The sequence below is a fragment of the Mustela nivalis genome (assembly GCF_964662115.1).
Source record: "Mustela nivalis genome assembly, chromosome: 7".
NCBI lineage: Eukaryota > Metazoa > Chordata > Mammalia > Carnivora > Mustelidae > Mustela > Mustela nivalis.
The window spans coordinates 116,197,182-116,219,694 of NC_139026.1; the positions used below are offsets into that span (position 1 = coordinate 116,197,182).

At 36.5% G+C, this 22,513-nt stretch overlaps 2 long non-coding RNA genes across 5 annotated transcripts; both read right to left on the bottom strand.

Annotated features, from left to right (window-relative positions):
* Nucleotides 1-383: 383 nt before the first annotated feature.
* LOC309869150 lies at nt 384-12,378 on the bottom strand. The gene is made up of 3 exons (XR_014314013.1): nt 12,270-12,378; nt 12,006-12,076; nt 384-528 (listed from the first exon to the last, which is right to left on the bottom strand). It is a non-coding gene; the product is annotated as an uncharacterized lncRNA (long non-coding RNA).
* Nucleotides 12,379-18,865: 6,487 nt separating this feature from the next.
* On the bottom strand, nt 18,866-22,487 carry LOC309869148. Of its 4 annotated transcripts, none has more exons than XR_014314007.1 (4): nt 22,358-22,487; nt 20,431-20,471; nt 20,100-20,136; nt 18,866-19,089 (listed from the first exon to the last, which is right to left on the bottom strand). It is a non-coding gene; the product is annotated as an uncharacterized lncRNA (long non-coding RNA). The 4 variants fall into 4 exon arrangements; XR_014314008.1 differs by lacking the exon at nt 22,358-22,487 and adding an exon at nt 21,324-22,349; XR_014314009.1 differs by lacking the exon at nt 22,358-22,487 and adding an exon at nt 21,320-22,349.
* Between the last annotated feature and the right edge of the window lie 26 nt (nt 22,488-22,513).

Here is a 22,513-nt window from a genome sequence, read left to right on the forward strand (position 1 = left end):
GTTGCCCATTTTTCTCATGAGGACACTGAAATTTAAGGAAAATGAATAATTTGACCAAGATCACACAGCTTGTAAGTAGTGAGGAAGGCTTAATATTCAATATATTTGATTCCAAAATCTCTCTTCTATAATAAAAATTTCTTTAAAAATTCAGAGACTTAAGCCATTCTTATATGTGGCCATTATAGAGGACTATATCATGACTTCTTTCACTTTTTCCACTAACTCATAATCACCAGAGTCAAACAGATTTTTCAGCAATCAATCAATATAAATAGCTGAGTAATTTTATTTTTAAACAGATGTAAAATATCAATTTAAAAATAACAAAAATGTTCAAAAATCAAATTTTTATTTAAAATATCTTTATTGGGGTGCCTGGATGGCTCAGATGTTTGGGTATCTGCCTTCAGCTCAGGTCATGATCTCCAGGTCCTGCTATGAAGCCCCATGTCGGGCTCTTAGCTCAGCAGCTTCTCCCTCTCCCTCTGCCTCTCCTTCTCCTTGTGCTTTCTTTGTCTGTATCTCCTCAAATGAACAAATAAAAATAAATAAATAAATAAATATCTTAAAATATCTTTATTAAGATCCCATAATGAGATACATACACACTTATTTAAAATATATTATCATGATGTGAAAATACATTATCACAATCAATTTAAATCAGACTAAATAATCATAGAGGTGCGTAAGGATATATTGCATGGAGATTTTCCCTACAGCATTGTTATAAGGATTAACAAAAATGGAACAAACCAATTGCCCAATATGGTTCTATAACTTATGGGTGGTTTTTAAAAAATAAAATTAGGGGCGCCTGGGTGGCTCAGTGGGTTAAGCTGCTGCCTTCGGCTCAGGTCATCATCTCAGGGTCCTGGAATCAAGTCCCGCTTTGGGCTCTCTGCTCAGCAGGGAGCCTGCTTCCTCCTCTCTCTCTCTCTGCCTGCCTCTCTGCCTACTTGTGATCTCTCTCTGTCAAATAAATAAATAAAATCTTTAAAAAATAATAATAAAAAATAAAAATAAAAAAATAAAATTAGTATCACGTTTTAATAGAAATATCTACTAATGGGAAAAAAGATAGTCACCATGAAGCAATTTAAAATAGAAGTTTATAAAAAATAGCTACCGCATGATCTGCTATTTGTTAATGGATAATTAGATGCATACGGGTGTGCACAGATGAATGACCAAGGGGCTAGAAATCTAACCAAAACTGAATAGTTACATCTGAGTGGTTGGAATATGGATAGTAGAGTGTGTATGTGTGTGTAAATATATATACATAAAATCTGGATTTTATAAATGTTATATAAATTTATATAAATACTCTGTAAAGAACATATATTTTATTTTATAAGAATAAATAAAAATAAAAGCTGAGGTACTCTAAAAATTTTTAAACACATCATTGTTTTACTCCAGACTATGTATAAAGAAATAGAATAGGCTTCATAATGCCTTATAATGTTATGTAACAAGATGAGAAAAATGTCAGGATTGAAAGCCTAGTCTCTAAATCCCTAGTCAGGTCTTTAGCTTCTATACTTTTTAATTGTCTGGAAAATTTAAAAATGATCAAATCTGTCTAAACAGGGTTGAACTCTACTTCAGTTAAGACTCTTTCCCTCATTTGTATATGTTAAAAACAACATCATTCCAAATGAAACAGAAAAAAATGTTAAAAGCTTTTCTTACTGTCAGAGTAATATGAATGTAAACAATGTGAAAGAGCCCTTCAGATGGTTTAATCTAAACAAACAAAAAAAAAATTAAGAATTCAGCCTTGTTTCACTTTTTCCCCAGAAGATAGACTCATAATTAAACTTTTCACCTTTCCAAATTACTAACTCTGTATCCTGCACAGTGGGTGGTTTTCTTTCCAGACATTCTGACTTGGAACAATGTATAAAGCAGGAGTCTCTGAATGGAATTTATAGCTAAATTTAACTAGGCATATTTTAATAAGATTAGCATATCTTTGTTTTTCAACACTAAGTACCTTGCAATTAACTGAATTTAGACAGCATATTGTTTCATCAGAAGTGAGATTTGAAGCCTTAATTTCCATATTTATTGATGTTGTATGTGGAAAGAAGTCTAAGTAAAAATTCCTCTGTCTGCCCTAAAGAGATTTCAAGAAGGAAAGTGTGTTAACCTTTCCAGGAAGCTCATGTAGACACAGAATCTCACCTAGTCAATCCTGACTTCTGGAAAAATTCAGCGTGGCTTTTGCTGGGGGGAAAAATAATGAAATAGGAATGCCTAGATGTTACAACTATGGGTACTCTGTCTAGACAGAAAGGAATTCAAATGTTGTCAGTGAGAACATGGCAGCATGTAAGGCTCCATGAAAACATCTATGAAATAGCATTGTCAGAACCTTTTGTCTTCTTCATTACCATCAGGTGACCAGATAAAAACCGTCAGTATAAACAAATCAATATATCTTGCTTTCAATTAATTCAAAATTGGCCAAGGCTCTTTAAAAAACATAACTACAGTGTAACCACAAGAATATAGTTTTCAAGAATCTATAAAAACCAGTCCCAAGGGATAGGAAATATATTTCTTTAACATCCCCAACTTTTCCATCTTGGATAGCATACTTACAAGAAGACATCCAGTTAAGAATGCATATACATAGGCATTACCCACCAAGAACTACCTTGAAGGGGAGAAAATTAATTTGGCAAATTGCTCAATTCCTCACTAGAAGCTGTGAACACAGCAGTTGGTCACTGGAGGGACAGCCTCTGTTTACTGAAGGTAATGAGTGAAAGATGAAGTTCTTCCCAGGTATGGGGACTGGCTTTTCATGGGTCCAACAACCAAGAGATATACTGAAATCTCCCTCCTCCCTCCCTGAAGCTAATTAGCAGCAATGCTGCACGTAAATAAACCCAGGAGGAGGTAAATAGAAGTGAAGGGAATTAGAGCTCCAAGTTATCACACACAAATAACTATATGTCAATAATACAGTATATAAGATAATGAAGGAGCTCAGAGAATAACACCAGAATCAATATCGTCTATGTGTGTAGGTCTACACTCTTTTAATACATTATTAGACGGAATAGTCTTCTAAATATGAAAGCAGTGTCTACCAAAATCAAGCAGATAAACCATCTTGGCGGAATAAAAAATTGGACCTCCTTAGAATAAATACATTCTCAGAAATGAGCATGTCAGTATTAACTGAAACTTTTAGTGGTGCACTTAATATAAACATTAAACCACATTTAATGGACTAAAATGTGGCTACAGGATAATCTCATTCACTTTTAGGAAAATTGAATGAACTCACAGTTAAATATTTACAGAAGTCTCACTATAATATCCAAATATTTAACAGAAAATGAATTTATTAAATAAGGAAAGCTTTCTGTATATATTAATATTTCACTGACAAGTGGGAAACATTTTGGTAAATTACAGATTCTTGACTTTACATTCCAGAATATTTGTGTCAGATCAATTGTTTTGCTTTCAGTTGCTGCCAATCAGTAATAGTCATCCTCTAATTAATTTATGAAATGTTTTAATAGTTTTCTGATTTTTAACCAATTAGATAAAAATCTAGTGTATGGCATCATTCACTGAATTGGAAGAAAAATTTAAATGTTAGCATCAAATATATTACACCTGTATTGGTTGCAATATTATTCCACCAAATAAGAATTCTTGCACCTGATGAAGGACATGCTATACTCTAAAAGTAATAATTCAAGTAGGAACCCCACACACCTCTGAATCAAGAAGCTTTATGGAAATCACTGTATGCTCCATCTTATAATTCACAGAAGTGTCCATATGCAGTTAGTACCAGTGATTCTGTGATTAAACCAAAAAAATTGAAGAGGCTAACGTTTCTCAGAGATTGAACAGTCTCTCCAAATGCAGAGTGATGACATGAGTCATAGTGTATATGAGCAGCGCACACTATTCTACCCTTGTAGGAAAATGGTCTTCTTAACAAATCTAGTGAAAAATGTGTGTGTGCATGCACGTGTATGTATTCTACAGTAAAACTATCTGTATATTTTTACAAGAAAAAGAGACTAGAAAGGGGAGCACAGAATTTTAAAAACTGCAGTTAACAAGTGAAAAACTGTATTTTTAAAATTTTTTGTCATAGTAGTTTAAATTTTTCCTTCAGGATAATAAATCAGTAATATAAACAGATCACTTAGCATAGATGCAAAGAATGAGTAAGAAAATGCTACAAAATAATCATAACTAATATTCGGTGGTTTCTGAAACAAATTTTTAACTGTTATGATAAAACTAGAGGGTTTTTTTTTAAGATTTATTTATTTATTTATTTATTTATTTGACAGACAGAGATCACAAGTAGACAGAGAGGGAGACAGAGAGAGAGAGAAGGAAGCTGAGCAGAGAGCCTGAGAGGGGCTCGATCCCAGGACCCTGGGATCATGACGTGAGCTGAAGGCAGAGGCTTTAACCCACTGAGCCACCCAGGCACCCCAAAACTAGAGTTTTTACTCTTAGTTTCTGTGTGTTCTAGTCTAATTGATCAATAAAATGAGGCATTCTTCGCCTTACTTTTTGTTAAGTTATATGTGCATGCCAGCGAGATAACTTTGGTATTTTGTCTGCCAGTACTCCTTTCCCACGGAACCACAAAGGGGGCATATAGACAGATAGAGAATAATGAAATAGTCCCTACTGACAGTGAACTAGCTTTATGTAATACACTGCAGAAACATCAGAAATTATAGAAGGCTAAAAATTTGGACTGGAATGGACAGAAAGTGGTAAAAATTTAATCTCTACTTGTGTCAGTTCCAAAATTATAATTCACTAGATTCTTGAATGTTTCACAAAAGAGTAATTACTAACTGAATTCAGACTAAATTGAAATCATTTAGGAAAGATGATACCATAACATTTTGTGTAGTATTTGCAGTCAGGACTTCAAAACTACAAAGAAAAAATTATGCCAACTGACAATTTGGACACCATGATGACTAGACTCAATGCTGTATTTGCAAAAGGGTAAGTTCCAGAAATTTGTCCTTTCTTGGATACAGTTTACTAACCTTGAAACATGAAAAAGATCTATCTCAGGAAGAAATTGAACACAGAACAAAGAAGCAATGTGTTCTGAAGAAACAGTTATAAGGAGTAAAGCTAAGGAAAGACATTGTTAGAGGTGTGGGTAAATCTGAGTAAGTATTGATCATGAAAAAATCATGACAATATTAATGATGATGAACAATTTGAATGATTAAAAACAAATTGGAGGGCTCCTGGGTGGCTCAGTGGGTTAAGCCGCTGCCTTCGGCTCAGGTCATGATCTCAGGGTCCTGGGATCGAGTCCCGCATCGGGCTCTCTGCTCAGCAGGGAGTCTGCTTCCTCCTCTCTCTCTCTGCCTGCCTCTCTGCCTACTTGTGATTTCTCTCTGTCAAATAAATAAATTAAATCTTTAAAAAATAAAACAAATTGGAACCATAATACTAGAAAACAACATATGAGATGAAGAGGGAGTAGAGTCAAAGCAACAAATGTAGTGATTTATAAAGAGGTGATTAGACATCACATTAACAATCCATTAATAAATAAACACCATCTCAATACATGTAGAAAAACCATTTGACAAAATTCAACATTCATTCATGATAAAAACTCTCAACAAGATTAGTTAAAGAAAACACATAATGAAGGCCATATGTGACAAATCCACAGTCAACATCATACTTTATTGTGAAAAACTAAGAGTTTCCTTCTAAGATCAGGAATGAGACAAGGATGTTAACTCTCACTATGTTTATTCAACATAATACTGGAAGTCATGGCAAGAAAGACAAGAAAAAGCCATAAGACAAGAAAAAGAAACAAAAGGCATCCAAATTAGTAAGAAAGAAGTAAAATTGTCATTATTTCCAGATGACAAAATATTACATACAGAAAATTCTAAAAACTCCATCAAAAATCTGTTAGAACTAATAAATAAATTCAGTAAAGTTGCAGGATACAAAATCAGTATATAAAAATCTGTCACTTTCTATACCAATAACGAAGTAATAAAAAAAGAAACTAAGAAAACAATTTCATTTATAGTTGCACCAAAACCAAGAAAATATGTAAGGGGCACCTAGGTGGCTCAGTGGGTTAAGCCTCTGCCTTCAGCTCAGGTCATAATCCCTGGGTCCTGGAACTGAGTCCTGCATTGGGCTCTCTGCTCAGCGGGGAGCCTGCTTTCCTCACCCCCGCCTTTCTCTGCTTGCATCTCTGCCTACTTGTCATCTGTGTGTGTGTGTGTGTGTGTCAAATAAATAAATAAAATCTTTTTAAAAAAAGAATAAAATATGTAAAGAGATTTAACTAAAGAGGTGAAAAACCTGTACTTTGAAAATATAAAGGACTGATGAAAGAAATTGAAAATGACACAAGCAAATGGAAAAATACCATGCTTATGAGTTGGAAGAATTAATATTGTTAAAATGTCCATACTACCCAAAGCAATCTAAAGATTCAGTGTGATTCTTATCAAAAATCCAGTAGTGTTTCTCACAAAACTAAAACAATATTCTAAAATTTATATGAAACTATAAAAACTTTGAATAGCCAAAGCAAACTTAGAAAGAACAAAGCTGGGGGCATCACTGTCCCATCTTTCAAGGGAAACTACAAAGCTACAATGATCAAAACAGTATGGTACTAGCACAAAAATAGACACATAGATCAATAGAACACATTATAGAGCCCAGAAATAAAGCCACATTTATAAGGTCAATTAACCTTTGACAAAGAAGGCAAGAATATGCAATGGAGATAAGACAGCCTCTTTAATAAATGGTGTTGGGAAAACTGGACAGCTACCGGCAAAAGAATAAAGGCAAATCACTTTCTTACACTATACACAAAAATAAATTCAAAATGGATTAAATTCCTAAAGATGAGACCTGAAACCATAAAATTCCTAAAAGAAAACCTAGGTAGTAATCTCTTTGTCATCAGCCTTAGCAACATTTTTCTAGTTAGGTCTCCTCAGGCAAGGGAAACAAAAGTAAAAATATACTATTGGGACTACATCAAAATAAAAAGCTTCTGCACAGTAAAGGAAACCATCAACAAATTGAAAAGGCAATCTACTGAGTTGGAGAAGATACTTGCAAATGATATATCCAATAATGGGTTAATATCTAAAATATATAAAGAACTTGGAAGTCAACACCAAAAAAATGACTAGTCCAATTTAATAATGGACAGAGAATCTAAACAGATATTTTCCCAAAGAAGACATACAGAAGGCCAACAGATGCATGAAAAGATGCTCAACATCACTAATCAAGGAAATGCAAATCAAAACCACAATGAGGCACCACCTTATACCCATCAGAATGACTAGTATCAAAAAGATAAGGAACAAGCATTTAGGGGATATGGAGAAAAAGGAACACTTAACACTTGGGCATTGCTGGTGAGAATGCAAGCTGGTATAGCCACTGTGGAAAAGACTACGGAGGTTCCTCAAATTTGAGATTGAAAATAGAAATTGAAAATGGAAATACCATCCAATCCAGTAATTTACCCAAAGAATACTAAAATACTAATTCAAAAAGAGATATGCACCTTTGTGTTTATTGCTGTATTGTTTACAATAGCAAGTAATGAAAGAAACCTGTGTCCAACAAGAGATGAATGGAGAAAGAGGGTGTGGTCTATATATTTACAATAGAATATCATTCAGCTATAAAAAAAGAATAAGGTCTTTCTATTTGTAACAGAATGGATAGACCTAAAGGATATTATGCAGGGTGACACAGAAAGACAAAGACCATATGATTTCAATTGTATGTGAAATCTGAAAAGCAGGAGGGCACGTGTGGTGATGAACACTGGGTGTTATATGCAGCTAATGAACTGTTGAACACTACATCAAAAACTAATGATGTACTATATTCTGGCAACTGAACATAGTAATAATAAAAAAGAAATCTTAAAAACGAAGAAAACAAATAAAAACAGAAGCAGAATCATCATACAGAGGACAGACTGATGGTTGCCAGAGAAGAAATTGGGGATGGATGAAATGTATAAAAGAGATTAAGAGGTACAAACCTCCAGTTATAAAATAAATAAGTCATGGGGATAAAAAGTATAACACAAGAGATATACTCAATAGTGCAATAACATTGTACGGTGACAGATGATGACTACACTTACCATGGTGAGCATAGCTTAATATAAAGAATTGTCAAATCACTATGTTGTACTCCTGAAACTAATATAACATTGGATGTAAACACCCTTCAATTAAAAAAAAAAAGGTGAGTAGAGATATTAACTTTATTAAATCAAATATGGATATCAAAAACTTAAAATTTACAAAAAAGAATAAAAACAAAATGTGTAACACCCAGTCTAGTAGTGGAAACTAAAGAAAACTCGATCCAATAGAAGGCAGGAAAGAAGGGGAATATATTCCAGAGAAAAAGATAAGTCAAAGAGAAAGCAGAATAAACCATAAAACAGTTTTCATATCTTTATGTATAAATAAATTATAAAATGTTTCATCAATTCTAAGATGCACATGTGTCCACCTTTTAACATCTCTGAAATCAGAATGCATATTTCAATTGGTGGTGTTTTTAAAATGACTGTTCACCATGTGGCAATTACAACAAGGATGTCAATAACTCTGTGTATGTGAACATCTAAGTACCAGTATCAAAACTTGCATAATGGGTAGCAATACCTCAGAAGAAAAACCTGAAAAAAAATAGTAGAGTAGTATTTTAATTCTTAAGAACCAAACCATTGTGGGGAGGGAGTGAGAAGGTGATGAATCAAACAGATTTAACATTTCCAAAGCTAGACTCAAAAAGAGATTTAATGAGTTAAAAGCCAATAGTATTGGCTTTTAGTTCTTTTGAAAAATGCTGCTTCGGACAGCACAGAGGGTGACCGGGCCTGGAAAATGCAAACATTTGTGACCCTACCTCAAAAACTAATTGAGAAGAGTTAGACTCTGAATTTGATAATTTTTAGAAATACTTTATTAATTAATTTCACCTATATTTATGCAGAAGAGCAACATAGTATTTTTAAATATCTATAATTATTTATAAGAGCTTTTTTAATAAGGCCCAAATAAGCATTGTGTTGCTGTTTAATTGTTATAGTTTTCTTTTCTTTTTTTTAAAGATTTTTTCTTATTTATTTGAGAGAAAGAGAGAGGGAGCGAGCCAGAGAGCAGGGCAGAGGGGGAGGGAGAAGCAGACTGACAGCTGAGCAAGGTGCACTTTGTACAGGGCTTAATCCCAGAACCCCTAGATCATGAACTGAGCCAAAGGCAGACAATTTCACTGACTGAGCCACCCAGACACTTATTTTTTTGCTTCTTAATGGTAACTAAAATGATGTTGTATCATTTAATAAATGTAAAGAAACAAGACCTCCCAAATAAAATACAGAGATTTGCAAATTGTATTTTGAAAATCTATTTAGATGTTAATAAGAGACTCATCTTAAATATAATGACACAGAAAACTTGAAAGTAAAAGAATGGAGGGTGTATATCTGAAAAATACTAACAATAACAGTAGCAAATCCCCATATAAGTATATAACCACCAGTAAAATTGACTTTAAGGAATAAAAAGGGCTATCACCCAATAATGAAAGGAACAATTCACCAGAAAACTAACAATTTTGACTCTTTATGCACCTAGCAACATAGGCTAAAAACAAACTAACAAAATGGATTTACTGGGAAGAACCTAGAAATTTACAATTTTAAAAGGAGATTCAAACTTACATTTTTCAATAATTGATTAAATGGTCATTTATAGAACTCTACAGACAACAGGGAAAATCATACTCTTTCAAACACACATGGAACATTTAAAAAAATTGACAATGGACAGAGCCACAAAACAAATCTCAAAAAAAAAAAAAAAAAAACTACATCATTCTCTAACCAAAAAATGTTAAAAAATTAAAATTAAACAACACTTCTGAATAATTCTTGGTTCAAAAAGAACCAAGAAATAATTCTTGGTTCAAAATAACAATTAGAAAACAAATTCAACAAAACCAAAGAGAAAGCCCTTGAAAAGACTGAAAAATGGACAAACTTCTGACAAGATTATTTAAGAAAACTATTCAAATGCTAAAAATTAGGAGCAATGAGGAAACAAACCATAGACACAACAGAATTTTCAGACCTTTTAACAAAGTGGTCCTGAAATGCTTGGAGGAAAATGGATTTGAATCACCAGGATAATTTTGAAAAGGAAAACCAATGTGTCCTTGCCTACTAGAATCTAAAGCTCATAAAAACCACAGTGATTAAAATATTTTAGTGCAGACATAGAAAACAGATCCGTGTAGCTGGATAGAAACTAGTTACAAACTTAGGTACATATAAGATAGTGTACAGATCATACACTAGAGATTACCTCACAAATGAAGAGAAACAATGGACCATTCAGTAACTGTATCATCTTAACTGCCAATGCATATGAGAAGAAATAAAATTAGACGCCTACTTCACATGAATCACAAAAATAAATTCCAATGGGTTAAAACCTAAATATGACCCAAAAAAGCCTCAAAACTTTTAGAAAAAAAACATAGCATAAATAACTTTACATGTTAGGGAAGGATTTCTTAAATAAGACCAAAAAAACATACAGGAGAAGATTGATAAATGTGAGTAGATTAAAAATTTTAAGACTCTGTATTACTAAAGATATATATATATACAAATATATATACATATATATATATATATGTATATATATATGCCACAGACTCAGAGAAAACATCTTCAAACATCTTCAAACATCTTCAAAGCATAAGGGATGAATATCCAAGATACTTTTAGGACCTCAACAAATCAAAAAGAAAAAAAAAAAAAAGACAATATAATGCAGGAGGAAAAAATGGACAAAGAATAAGAAGAGGTAATGTGTGGAAAAGATAACTCAACTAGCCAAAAAACATATAACCATTAGCAAACAGAAACACAGATTTAAACAATGAGCTCCCTTTGTAAACTTATTAGGCTGATAGTCCGATCTCCCCAGTGTTGATGAGACTATGGGAAATCAGAAACTCCTGCACAGTCAATTTGAAATTAAATGAAGTCTATACAAAGATAAAGAGGATGTGAAATATCAAAGATAAAGAAATATATATATTTTATATAAATACTTATATAAAACCCTTGAATGTTTTTGGAATATATATTTTATATAAATACTTATATAAAATATACTTATATAAAATATATATTCCAAAAACATTCAAGGGTTCGATTCACAACATCTTTAGGAGCCTGTTTATTTTAGGAAAGAGAAGGGTGGAGGGTGAATTTTAGTCATATTTGTGAAGTTTTATTTATTTAAAAGAAAAGAGATCTCAAATATGTCAAAATGTTAATTTAAATATGACATATTTGTTGTATTTATTTCTATTATTTCATATTATAATTTTTTATAATTATAAAGTTATAATTTTATAATTTTGCTTTTATAAAGGAGCAAACCAAAGTATCACAATGGGGGTCAGGTGGGGAGATAAAGAAGAATTGTATTATTCCCTCGATTATAAAATAATTGAAAAATAAAATATGAGGCAAATGGTGGAAGATAAAATACATCTTCATAACCAACAAGACTGATTCTACTTTTAAAAACATTGTGATATAATACATGGTATTAGAATGAGCCCCATCTGTAAAATGTCACTTTTAATACCCGTCTTGCAGATTTTCCATGAGGCTTAGACATTATGAATACAGAGAGAGATAAAAATAGATACGGACACAGTCATGTAGCAGATTGTTGGTTGCTAGCCAACATTCGTCTCTACTTCCCTTCTTTCTTTCTTAGAAATCCTAATTTTATTCAGGTATTCATCTTCTCCACATGGCCAGGTACTTTACAGGAAGAAGAAGTAATTCCCAGCTCAGGAGATGGGGTCACTTGATTTCTTTAAGCCAGTTGTGGTAATCCCATTTCTCTTACCAATGAATGGTTTAGGAATGGCCTAATGGTGCCATGAAGTATTCCAGAAGAGTTTTGAGGAAGATGTCTTCCTAAAAAAGGGAGAAGAAAGAAAGAGCCCCATTGTTGTTCGCTTGTTTGTGGATTTTGTCTCTGGATGTGAAGCTGAGAATGCTTCAGCCATCTTCTGACCCTGAGGTCACCACTGTCAACACTAAGGGAATCAGAGAAATAGAAAGAACCTGACTCTTTGGTGATATTTTTGAAAATCTGTTATCAACCAACCTGTGAATCTACCCTTCTTCTGTACTTCTTCTTATGTAAGAAAATAAATTTCCATCTTGAATGAACAGGTTTGAGTAGGGTTAACTGTTACTGGTTGCTAAAACATCCTAAATGATTTAAAAAAAAAAAAAAAAAAGGTCAAACCTAAAGCCTTGCACATCAAAGGCAGACTATAAATGGCAGCTAACATTATTATTCCACTCCAATCTTGTCCAGCCAGTCTCCCCTCACTCTCCTCCAATACATTACCAATGCAACACAGATCAAACTACTTCCATCTTTATTCCGGTCAGTCCTATTCTTAAATGAAGTGACTATTCCCCATAGTAACTATTAGCATAGAATCCAAACTTCATTTCCTAAGTACAGTTTTTATTGCTCACTCGGGGAATTTAGGAACAAGACTCACATTCATCACTCTGCAATTATGAATTATAGGTTAGGATTCATTCTGTTTAGTTCTACATACATTTTTACTCTAATCAAAAAAAAAAAAAACAGGAAGTATAATTTCGATGGATTACCTTCCAGCAGAAACCTTGGTATATTACTACCATGAGGCAACCAAATTCCAATAGAATCCTAATAGAAAATGAATCCTTTCAGATTTTTGACAGATAAAACATAAAGGGAATCTTTTTGTTCTATTTATTTTAAGACTGGAGGACAAGACCAAAGACATCACAAAATGAAAAGATGATGCCACAGGAGATGTGAAGGTAAACATATTTTTTTAAATAGGAATCCAGAGACCACATTGATCCCACTGCAAATCATAGTGATTTAATAATCAACAGGGTAATAGACAAACAAGTAAAACAAGAATCCTTCCATTTTAGCCCCCAAAAGTGGCAGAACATAATAAAGCAAACACATTTGAAGAAAAGATTCTCCCCTAAGAGTGACAGTGGCTTACTGAAGCACAGATTTACAAATGGCAGTGAGAGCAAATAAATAACATGAAAAGCCACCAGAAGGTGGAATCTGGTTTACCTTGGGTGAGAAAGGAGAATCTCCTGCTAGAAAACCCTGTCCTAACAAGTGCAACAATCATATTCTACTAAAAGCTTTGTAGGCAAGAGTTAGTAAGCAAGGAGCCTTCTGAGCTAGCAGCTACAGAAGAAAGGCAATTGGATCAATACAGAAACATTGCTCAGCCGTCATGCCACAAAGGTTTTCCTAAGAAGCATGAATGATGTAAAAATTGGAATAATGTATGGAAAGTGAAATTGAATAAGACACAGAATGCTACAGGAAAGATAAAGAAGAAATAAACTGGGGCGCCTGGGTGGCTCAGTGGGTTAAGCCGCTGCCTTCGGCTCAGGTCATGATCTCAGGGTCCTGGGATCGAGTCCCACGTCGGGCTCTCTGCTCAGCCTCTGCCTGCCTCTCTGCCTACTTGTGATCTCTCTGTCAAATAAATAAATAAAAACTTTAAAAAAAATAAAAATAAAAAATAAACTTACATAGGGCACACTTCTCTGCACACTGGATTGTTTGGGGGTACTGCCTTTAGCAGGTAGACATAACCACAGACTGAAGCTCCGTTATGGTTCCTACGGAGTCCATGTTCTCTGCAGCTTTTGCAAGCTTTTCATTACTCGGCCCCACATGGTTCTGGAAACCACACAGGTGAGAAATTTTCATCTCTGGCAGTCTTTAATAGTCATGCTTCCCAGCTGTTCAGTAAGGTGTTCCTTCAAGTAATTGCCCTTAGGTAGTTTGTGGTGAGACAGGGACATGAGCAAACACTACAAACCACCCAGCTCGTTCTGCCAGACAGTCATTCTCCAACCTGGCCTGGCCAAGAGGCCCTAAAGGCAACTGGATTTCTGAAGGCAGGAATATACTACTCCTATTGAAATAAATAACTGCAACCTTATTAACAGATCCCACCTGCATGCAGTTATAGGGAAAGGAGAAGGAGAGATTTGAGTTTTGCTGGTAATTAACACACAAAGAGCATGAGAATCTTCTTCAAAGACTGCAAAGCTATACCATATCTGACCTTGGAGAGCCAGAATTACACACATATTGGCCTCTTACCACGTGCTCTAACAGGCCTTGGGGTTCCAGCAGACACCTGTGGTTACCTAAGGCCATCCCCTTACCTTTTGGCAAAGCCTTGATTTTGTTTAAGTGATCACTCCTCGGCGCACCAGATCTGAATGTTGTGGCCTAATTCTGTTCCAGGAAAGGCTGGAGATACATAAAAATGTCCCTCTTTCTGCCTCCGGATATTGGTATGTGAAGACATGAGCTGTAACCAGCAATATGAAGCCACTTTGGAACCATGAGGGAAACTAACCAATACAATGATGCTAACAAAGAAATAACTAGAAAGTATCTTGTCTCAACAGTGTCTATAGATGCACAGAATTAATCAACTTTGCAGCCATCCCACCCCCGGATCCCATGTAACGTGAGATAATGTGTCCTCTGGGTCATTTTCAGCTAGCATTCTCTTCCTGAAAGCTGAAAATACAGTAACAGATGCTGAACTCTGTCTATCTAAATGTAACCTGGCAAAGATGCAAATATGTCAACTGATTAAATGCAAATAAAAATGCTTCTGTTCAAGGAATATTCTTGCTGTTACATGAACAAGTGTAACAAATGCGAAGACAATTCATCTTCCAGATTCATAAATGCTTTGTCACATGCATTAGAACATTAGGCCTCTCCTCAAATTAACAAACTCAGTGATCGTTCTTCAAAATCCCTGTAAAGGCCTTTCCCAGCTTTTTACAGCACGTCTAGTTGTTCCCTAATATTATTTGTGTATTTTGTAGATCCTTCTACCAAATAGCTTGTAGTTGTGTATCTGTTGCTGTCCTATGTGAGTTCCCTACAAAAGAAACAATATCTGTGATGGTTAATTTTATGTGTCAACCTGGCTAGATCACAGGGTACCCATATATTTGGCTAAACATTATTACTGGGTGCATCTGTGAGGGTCTTTCTGGATGAGATTAACATTCCAATCAGTGGACTCTAAAGTATGTTGCCCTCCCCAGTGTGAGTGGCATCATCCATCCATTGACAGCAAGAATTGACCAAAAGTCAAAGGAAGGGAGAATTCACCCCTTTTCTGCATGTTTGACCTGAGACATTAGACTTCTTCTCCTCTGAGATTGGGAACTTCACCATCGATTCCGGTGGTTCTCAGGTTTTTGGAGTTGGTTGAACTACACCACTGGCCTTCTTGAATCTCCAGCTTGCAAATGGTGGATTGGGGGACTTCCCAGCCTCCATAATCACATGAACCAATTCCTTATAATAATTCATATATATCCCATTGGTTTGGTTTCTTTAGAGAACTCCAACTCAATGTCTCATCTATCTTTATAGCCTACTTAACATAGGACCCAGAATTTAGCTGGTGTGGCTACTTTAAAATATGGCTCCCCAAATTCCTTCCATTTTGAGGAAAATCCATGCCTCTGCCCTTGAATCTGAGCTGGTTTTTATATCAACTGGTAGCTTCATGAGTCAACCAGCTTGGTCATATATGCCTGCCAAGTCTGCAGATGACTGTGATCCTACAAATACTTGATTGCAACTATAAGAGAGATCCCAAGCAAGATATGTAACCCCCTTTTAAATTTCTGACCCTTAAAATTGTGAAAGAAAAAAAAAAAGTTTGTTTTAATCTACCGAAATTTGAGATCACCTTTACACATTAATAGTAACCAGAACAATTAGTGCTAAATCTTAACTGAATTTATGAATGAGAGGTAAAGGAGATCTTCCTACCATTAAAAAAATGTTTTAAGGATAAGCAGGATAACTTCATCCTGTAGCAATTTTTGTGGTCAAAGATACATTTTCTATCCCTCTGTGCAGTAAGAGTGAACTCCTACAAAGCTCAATTCATGTATCAAAGTCTAGACATTGTGCTTGGTGCCTGTAAATTTTGGCTCATCTAACTCTCACAACCAATGGTGGGAGGGGCCTCATATTTGTCATTACATACCTTAAGCATGAAGAAGTGAAACTCAGAGAGGCTACAGGTTACCTGTCTCTATGGGTAGCAAATAACTAGGCTGGAATTGCCCCCAGGACTGCCTGTTTCAAACCAGGTCTTCTCTCCACCACTGCACAAAATCTCCTTCACTAACTTGCACTTTACCCATAACCAGTAAAAAGAAAGGTCCAAAAAGTGATATTGGCATATCACTATGTAATAGCACAGTTGTGACCTAAGAATACGTGCAATAAGCTAGATCAGCCTAGGGCAGATCTGGACATTGTGCCAAGGACAGATAAGGCTAGAGCCATCAGAATTCTACTTCTTTTTTTTTTTTTTTAAGATTTTATTTATTTATCTGTTGGAGAGAGAGAGCACGAGCAGGGGGAAGAGCAGGCAGAGGGAGAAGCAGGCTCCCTGCTGGGCAAGGAGCCGGATTCAGAACTCGATCCCAGAACCCTGGAATCTTGACCTGAGCTGAAAGCAGATGCTTAACTGACTAAGCCACCCAAGAGTCAGAATTCTACTTCTAATGCCAGTTCTATGGCCCTGCAATAACAAACTTTGTCCTTTTCTCCCTCACATCCCATTCAAAACCACAGATCTTCAATCAGAAGGATAGCTCTGGATCACTGGGATAGAGAATCCAACCAAAGGTAAGGAAAATAAGTCAATCTGTAAATTGCCCAACACATGTTTTGACAGCACAGGGTTATACATGGGATTGAATATCTGTGGGGAAAAAGATAGCTAAGACATGATTCCTGCTCTTTGGTAATTTTGGTCCATTTAAGGGAAAAGGACAAAATATGTAAAATGAAGAACAGCACAAAACAATATACAAGTGCTAAGTCTAGGGTTGTTTCAAGACTTTTTCTAAGTATAAAATTCAGACCATTAAGAAAAGAAAAGGGATGCCTGGGTGGCTCAGTTGGTTAAGCAGCTGCCTTCGGCTCAGGTCATGATCCCAGCATCCTGGGATCAAGTCCCACATCAGGCTCCTTGCTCAGCAGAGAGCCTGCTTCTCCCTCAGCCTCTGCCTGCCATTCTGTCTGCCTGTGCTCCCTCTCTCTCCCTCTCTCTCTGAAGAATGAATAAAATCTTTAAAAAAAAAAAAAAGAAAAGAAAAGAAAAAATAAAGATTACTCCTAGTCAATCCGGTTCAAATACAACTATAAGTAATATTTCTATGGATTCTTTCTAGTTTTTTCTATACATACATAATGGTATAATTGAGGCTCAAACCATATTGTTCTATGTCCCACTTTATTTCACTTAATAGTATATTCTGAACACATTCTTGAATAGGATTTTTTATTAATTTTTTTAAAACATTTTTATTTGAGAGAGAGAGAGACTGCACAAGCATGAGCAGGGTGGGGGAGGGGAGAGGGAGAGACTCCCAATATCTCATAGGATGCCCAATGTGGACTCCATCCCAGGACCCGGAGATCATGACCGACCTGAAGGTAGATACTTAGGCAACTGAGCCACCAGGCGCCCTACTGGAAAACCAAACCAAACCCTACAGCACTGTGTTTTGAGAAAGCATCCAGGAGTTTATATTAATGTGATACAATCTATGTAAATTCCACCTTCTAATGCATCCTTTTTTTCTTATGCTGTCTTTAAATCATTATACTATGAATTATACTTCTTATAAACTAATAAGGTTAATCCTATGAAAGTACATTTGTTTCTGAGAGAGCATGTGAGACTCACACCAGACAAAAAATAAAGTGCTATCACCTCTCAAATTAAAATTACATCCGATTACCTAAGTCTGGTCAAAGATAAACAAAATAGAAAGAAATGTCATTGTCACCCTATCGCCTCCATGCACTCAGTGCCCTTATGGTTATTACTGTATTACTAATGTAAAAGACCATCGTTTTAAGTGAATCACTGTTACCAGAAGTAAACTCTTATACACCAACATTTTTTAACATAAAGATTCTTTGACTTACATGGCCCTTCACAGATGGTATTCAATAGTTTCTCCTGTAGTATATTTGACTGTTTTTTTTTATATTACATGATATAAGACTTAAAAGACTAAAGGATATTGCTTGAAAGTTAACTTCAACTAGTAATGTGCGGCTGACTGTGGTTTACCTGCTCAATAGCCGTTCTCACTTCCTTGACTTCCTGCCACTAGACCCCACCTGTCACCTGCCACCCACCAGATGCTCGCTCTCCCAGCCCCCTTGCAGCTAAGAATGGTGTAATTCTTCCAACAATGTGACCTAAAGAGAAGATCTTCAAGGAAAGGTTTTCTTTTCTAATAGGACAATTGCACAGGGGCAGGCTCTGCCATCTTTCTTGCCTCTGCTGCAGTCCTATGAAAAGTGATGACCTGACAACGAGAGGCCCCATGTAACCAAAGGGGAAGCCAAGAGCCTAGAAGCCTATCTGCAGGCCTAACACTGAGTCACAATGGTGGAACTTCTTGCTTCAGATTGACTGACATACCATATTAATTAAGTAACCTCCTTAACAAAGCCAGTTTTACTTAGTGGTCTATTGCCCTGAAAGTTCCCAAACTAAAGCACAATGCACCCTATGGCATGAAGAGTTTCAGTATCCGGCCAATATTGCAGTATGAATGAGAAACAAATAATAGTTATTGATTTTTAAAACACATTTTAGAAGAACTATAAAATGAAATAATGACAGTGCAATCGCCATTTTTTTTTTTTTTTTTTTTTTCAAAATGGCAGCTGCATGTAAAGTGAGAATCTGACTCCTGGCCCTTAGTGTATATTTGGCTCCGTTGTCTCCAGGCATTCACAACTGGGCCTTCCTACAGCAGACACAGCAAGAGTACTTCCTTCTGACAGAATCCTTTTCCTGGTGGTAGAGAAAACAGAAGAGGATGATGGTTAATAGAGTTTAATGTTAACATGGAAATAATTTCACCCATTTTAATTCTAACAGAAATTGAAGCAGGGTCAATTGACCTATACCTTTTCTTCCATCCATGTAGCAAGTGATTCAAAACATAAATTTTCTGAAAGATTTTAAAATACCAAGAAGCCCCAATATTACCCTATCAAGTTTTATATTCTCCAATGATATAATACTTGTTTGTTTACCTGAAAGAAAATAAGCTTTTAGAAGAAACAATTGCTGTTTTATATAATGTCTAAGAATTTCATTAGTTACTAAAAGGTTCTCCATTTAATCTTGAATGAATCATTTTATTGGTGTTGGTACAGGGACTCACACTGGAATCGAGATTTTTATATTGGATTTTTAAACTATAATCCACTGAAATGTAATTTCCCCAATGTTCCTTACAGTCAAGATATATACTATATTGATAGTCTCCTACCTAATTTGGTATCCAATGTTTTATGAAATATTCCCTCCTATGACTTAGATTCCTGCCTCAACTGTATATATTATTATGCTTGTAGGCTATTCAGTAACAAGACATCTGTTCAGAAATCCCTCTAGAAGGTTTCTTACATTATTTATGTCACTACTAAAACTATTTCCCCTCCCTTAAAAAACAGCTGCTTTACATACATACAAGAGAAAAAAGATCATTATTTAGCCAGCAATGATGATAAATGATTCCGGTGTCTTTTAGCTAACTGTCATTGCTTTCTATATACTAATTAGCTTTTTATACACTATAAGTCTCTTCTGTTCTCAAAGACTGTCAAGTAGCCATTTAATAGTAAATTTTAAATTCTATTCTTATATCCTCTCAATTAAGAGCAAATTTTAATGATTTTTATGTAAATGGTTTCAACCTCACAAATCAGTAAGCTCTCCCAAAAGCTTGTACCATGATTTTTGAAAGCTCTGAACTTTTGTCTGCTTATTTTCTCCTGCAAGCTTAATATACTTACCAAAAATTTCCACATTCCACATCATCAAAGCTTTCATCTTGTCTCAAAAGAAAAAAAGTTTAAATGCTGATTAAAAGCCAAAATCAACTATTTTCAGACTCAATTTTCAAATGTCAGTTTGTTTTTACTTAATTCTAGTAAATTTATATAGTGTAATTCTAAACTTCACTATTTGACGTTTTCCTGCTGAAGAAAAGCAGTAGAACTTTTCACCACCTGTGTTGCTTTTGGAAACTAGCCCCTCCCATCTGTGGTCTGGACAACATAGTGCCCAGGCGGGTCCTTACTAAGGGGACTGCCTATACACTGCTCTCAGGACTCCAGCAATTACCTGCGGTTGCTCTGCAAGCTGGATGTCCTGGAGAAGGCCGTCTATGAACAAAGTACCAACAAAAGAGATAGGTGACTTTCTACATTCAGCACACCATAAAAGGGAATTCCGAATGCGAAGAGAGGGGAAAGGAATCCATAGAAAAGACCAACTAAAGGTCAAGTCTTTGCATTTTTGAATAGCAACCATTTTCTGCTGAATTAGCTAATACAGTATTTCTCAAGCCTTTGAATTAGATTCCTACGGAGTTTAGCTTTTCCAAAACAAAAGTGGGAAGGAAGTGTTGTTTTTCAGTGTAAAGAGGTTCTAACTAGATTTCAATTAAAAGAAAAAAAAAAGATATACAGCTTGATGGATATGCCTAGAATTCTTGGCCAAAATACAGAATTTGCCAAAAACGGGGGGGGGGGGGTGACACAGATTCCATTAGCTCAAGCAATATACAAATGCTGCTAATTATTTTTGTTCCACGACAAAATTGTTTTTATAAAGATAAACACCACCTACCACCAACAACACCTCCCCCCCAAACTGAACTGGCCTCAAATATACCCTTAATTATTCTTTCTGTTCCCACACAACAACTTTGGTTCCTAGCCCTACTCGTTCCTGCTATGAAACCTGACAAAAATCTTGAAACAGAAAGAGAAACAAGAGAGAATCGGGTGGAGGAGGGGAGACACAGAGAGAGAGAGAGAGAGAGAGAGAGAGAACGTATTTTGCCACCCTCCTGGCTAACTGAAATGCTTGTTCCCGAGATTACAGTAATTACAGCCACAGCATGAGTTCCATACAAGCGCTAAATGAAACAGCACATCAATTAAAAAATAAACACTCCATTCTAAGAGAAAGACAACCCCCTAGGACGTCCTAACAAGCGTAAATGAACCTGCCAGGCCGCCGGCCCCTCGGGCCTCCGCCTCCCCTCCCCATCTTAAAGTAGTTGCGGAGCTGGCAGGGGCAAGTACTCGTTGGCGTTGTCCCAAGCGGCTGCTAAAAGCAGCTTGGGTCCCGCTCTGCTCCTAGCGGATCACTGATACGTGTCGGTGCGTCAGCGCCAGGGCTCAGCACCGCCTCCCACGGTAGAAAAGGAGGCTCTGGAAAAACGGTGAACTTTGTATAGACACGTATTTGTTCCAAAAGTACGAGGCAAAGAGAGACAATCCAGACGCAGTCTGCCCTACTTATAAGTTGGTCTTTCTTTTCTTTTTTCTTTTTCTTTTCTTTTCTCTCTCTCTCTCTCTTTTCTTTCTTTCCTTTCTTTCGGAAAGGAAATTATTTTTTCATAAGGAAGCACTGTGTCCTAGTTGCTTTACAGACTTTATCCCACCTAACTACCGGAACACCCTTTGAAATCCGCACTATTACCCGACTCTTCAGGTAAGGAAACTGAGGCCACTCAGCGGAAGCGAGAGAATACTGAGCCAGCCCTTGTGTCTGGCGCCTCTTGCGCCCCTGGGGCACGGGCGACTGTGCTCCCGTACACTTCCTGGGGCGCACCGCCCCCCACCGCCCTGTCCCCCACTGCCCCGTCCAGATCCATCATCCAAAATGAATTCCCGTCCTTCCGCTCCTCCCTCATTTCCAAGCCTCAAACAGCATCATTCTAAGAGCCCCAAGAAGAGCACCCCTTCCCAAGTCTCCTGCAGAGCCCGGCCCCAGTCAGGCTCCCGCACACTCGCGTCCGCCTAGGTTTCCCAATGACCCAGTTCACGGAGGTGCGCGGGGTCACTGATATTACTGGGCATGAGTAGGCAGGGACGTGACTTGTTTGAAACGAGCTTGGAAAAGCACGCACGTGCATTAAACCCCCATCCCGGTCCCCAAAAGCAGACTTGGGGAAAAGGAACCAAGAACTCAAACGCACTGGGCTATGTGGCGACGTTTATGGCAAAACCTCGCTCTCTGCGGTCAATCCCAAGGTTACCGAAACTCCAGCTGCAGAAAGCGCGCACCGCCATGGGGGACACTCCTGACCGCCTTAAGGAAGGCCGAGTCTTGGGAGCGCATAGACTCCGCCCCGTCACCCGGCGATTGGCGCTCCCGGCCGAGGGCGGAGACCGAGTCGCGCTGTATAAATATT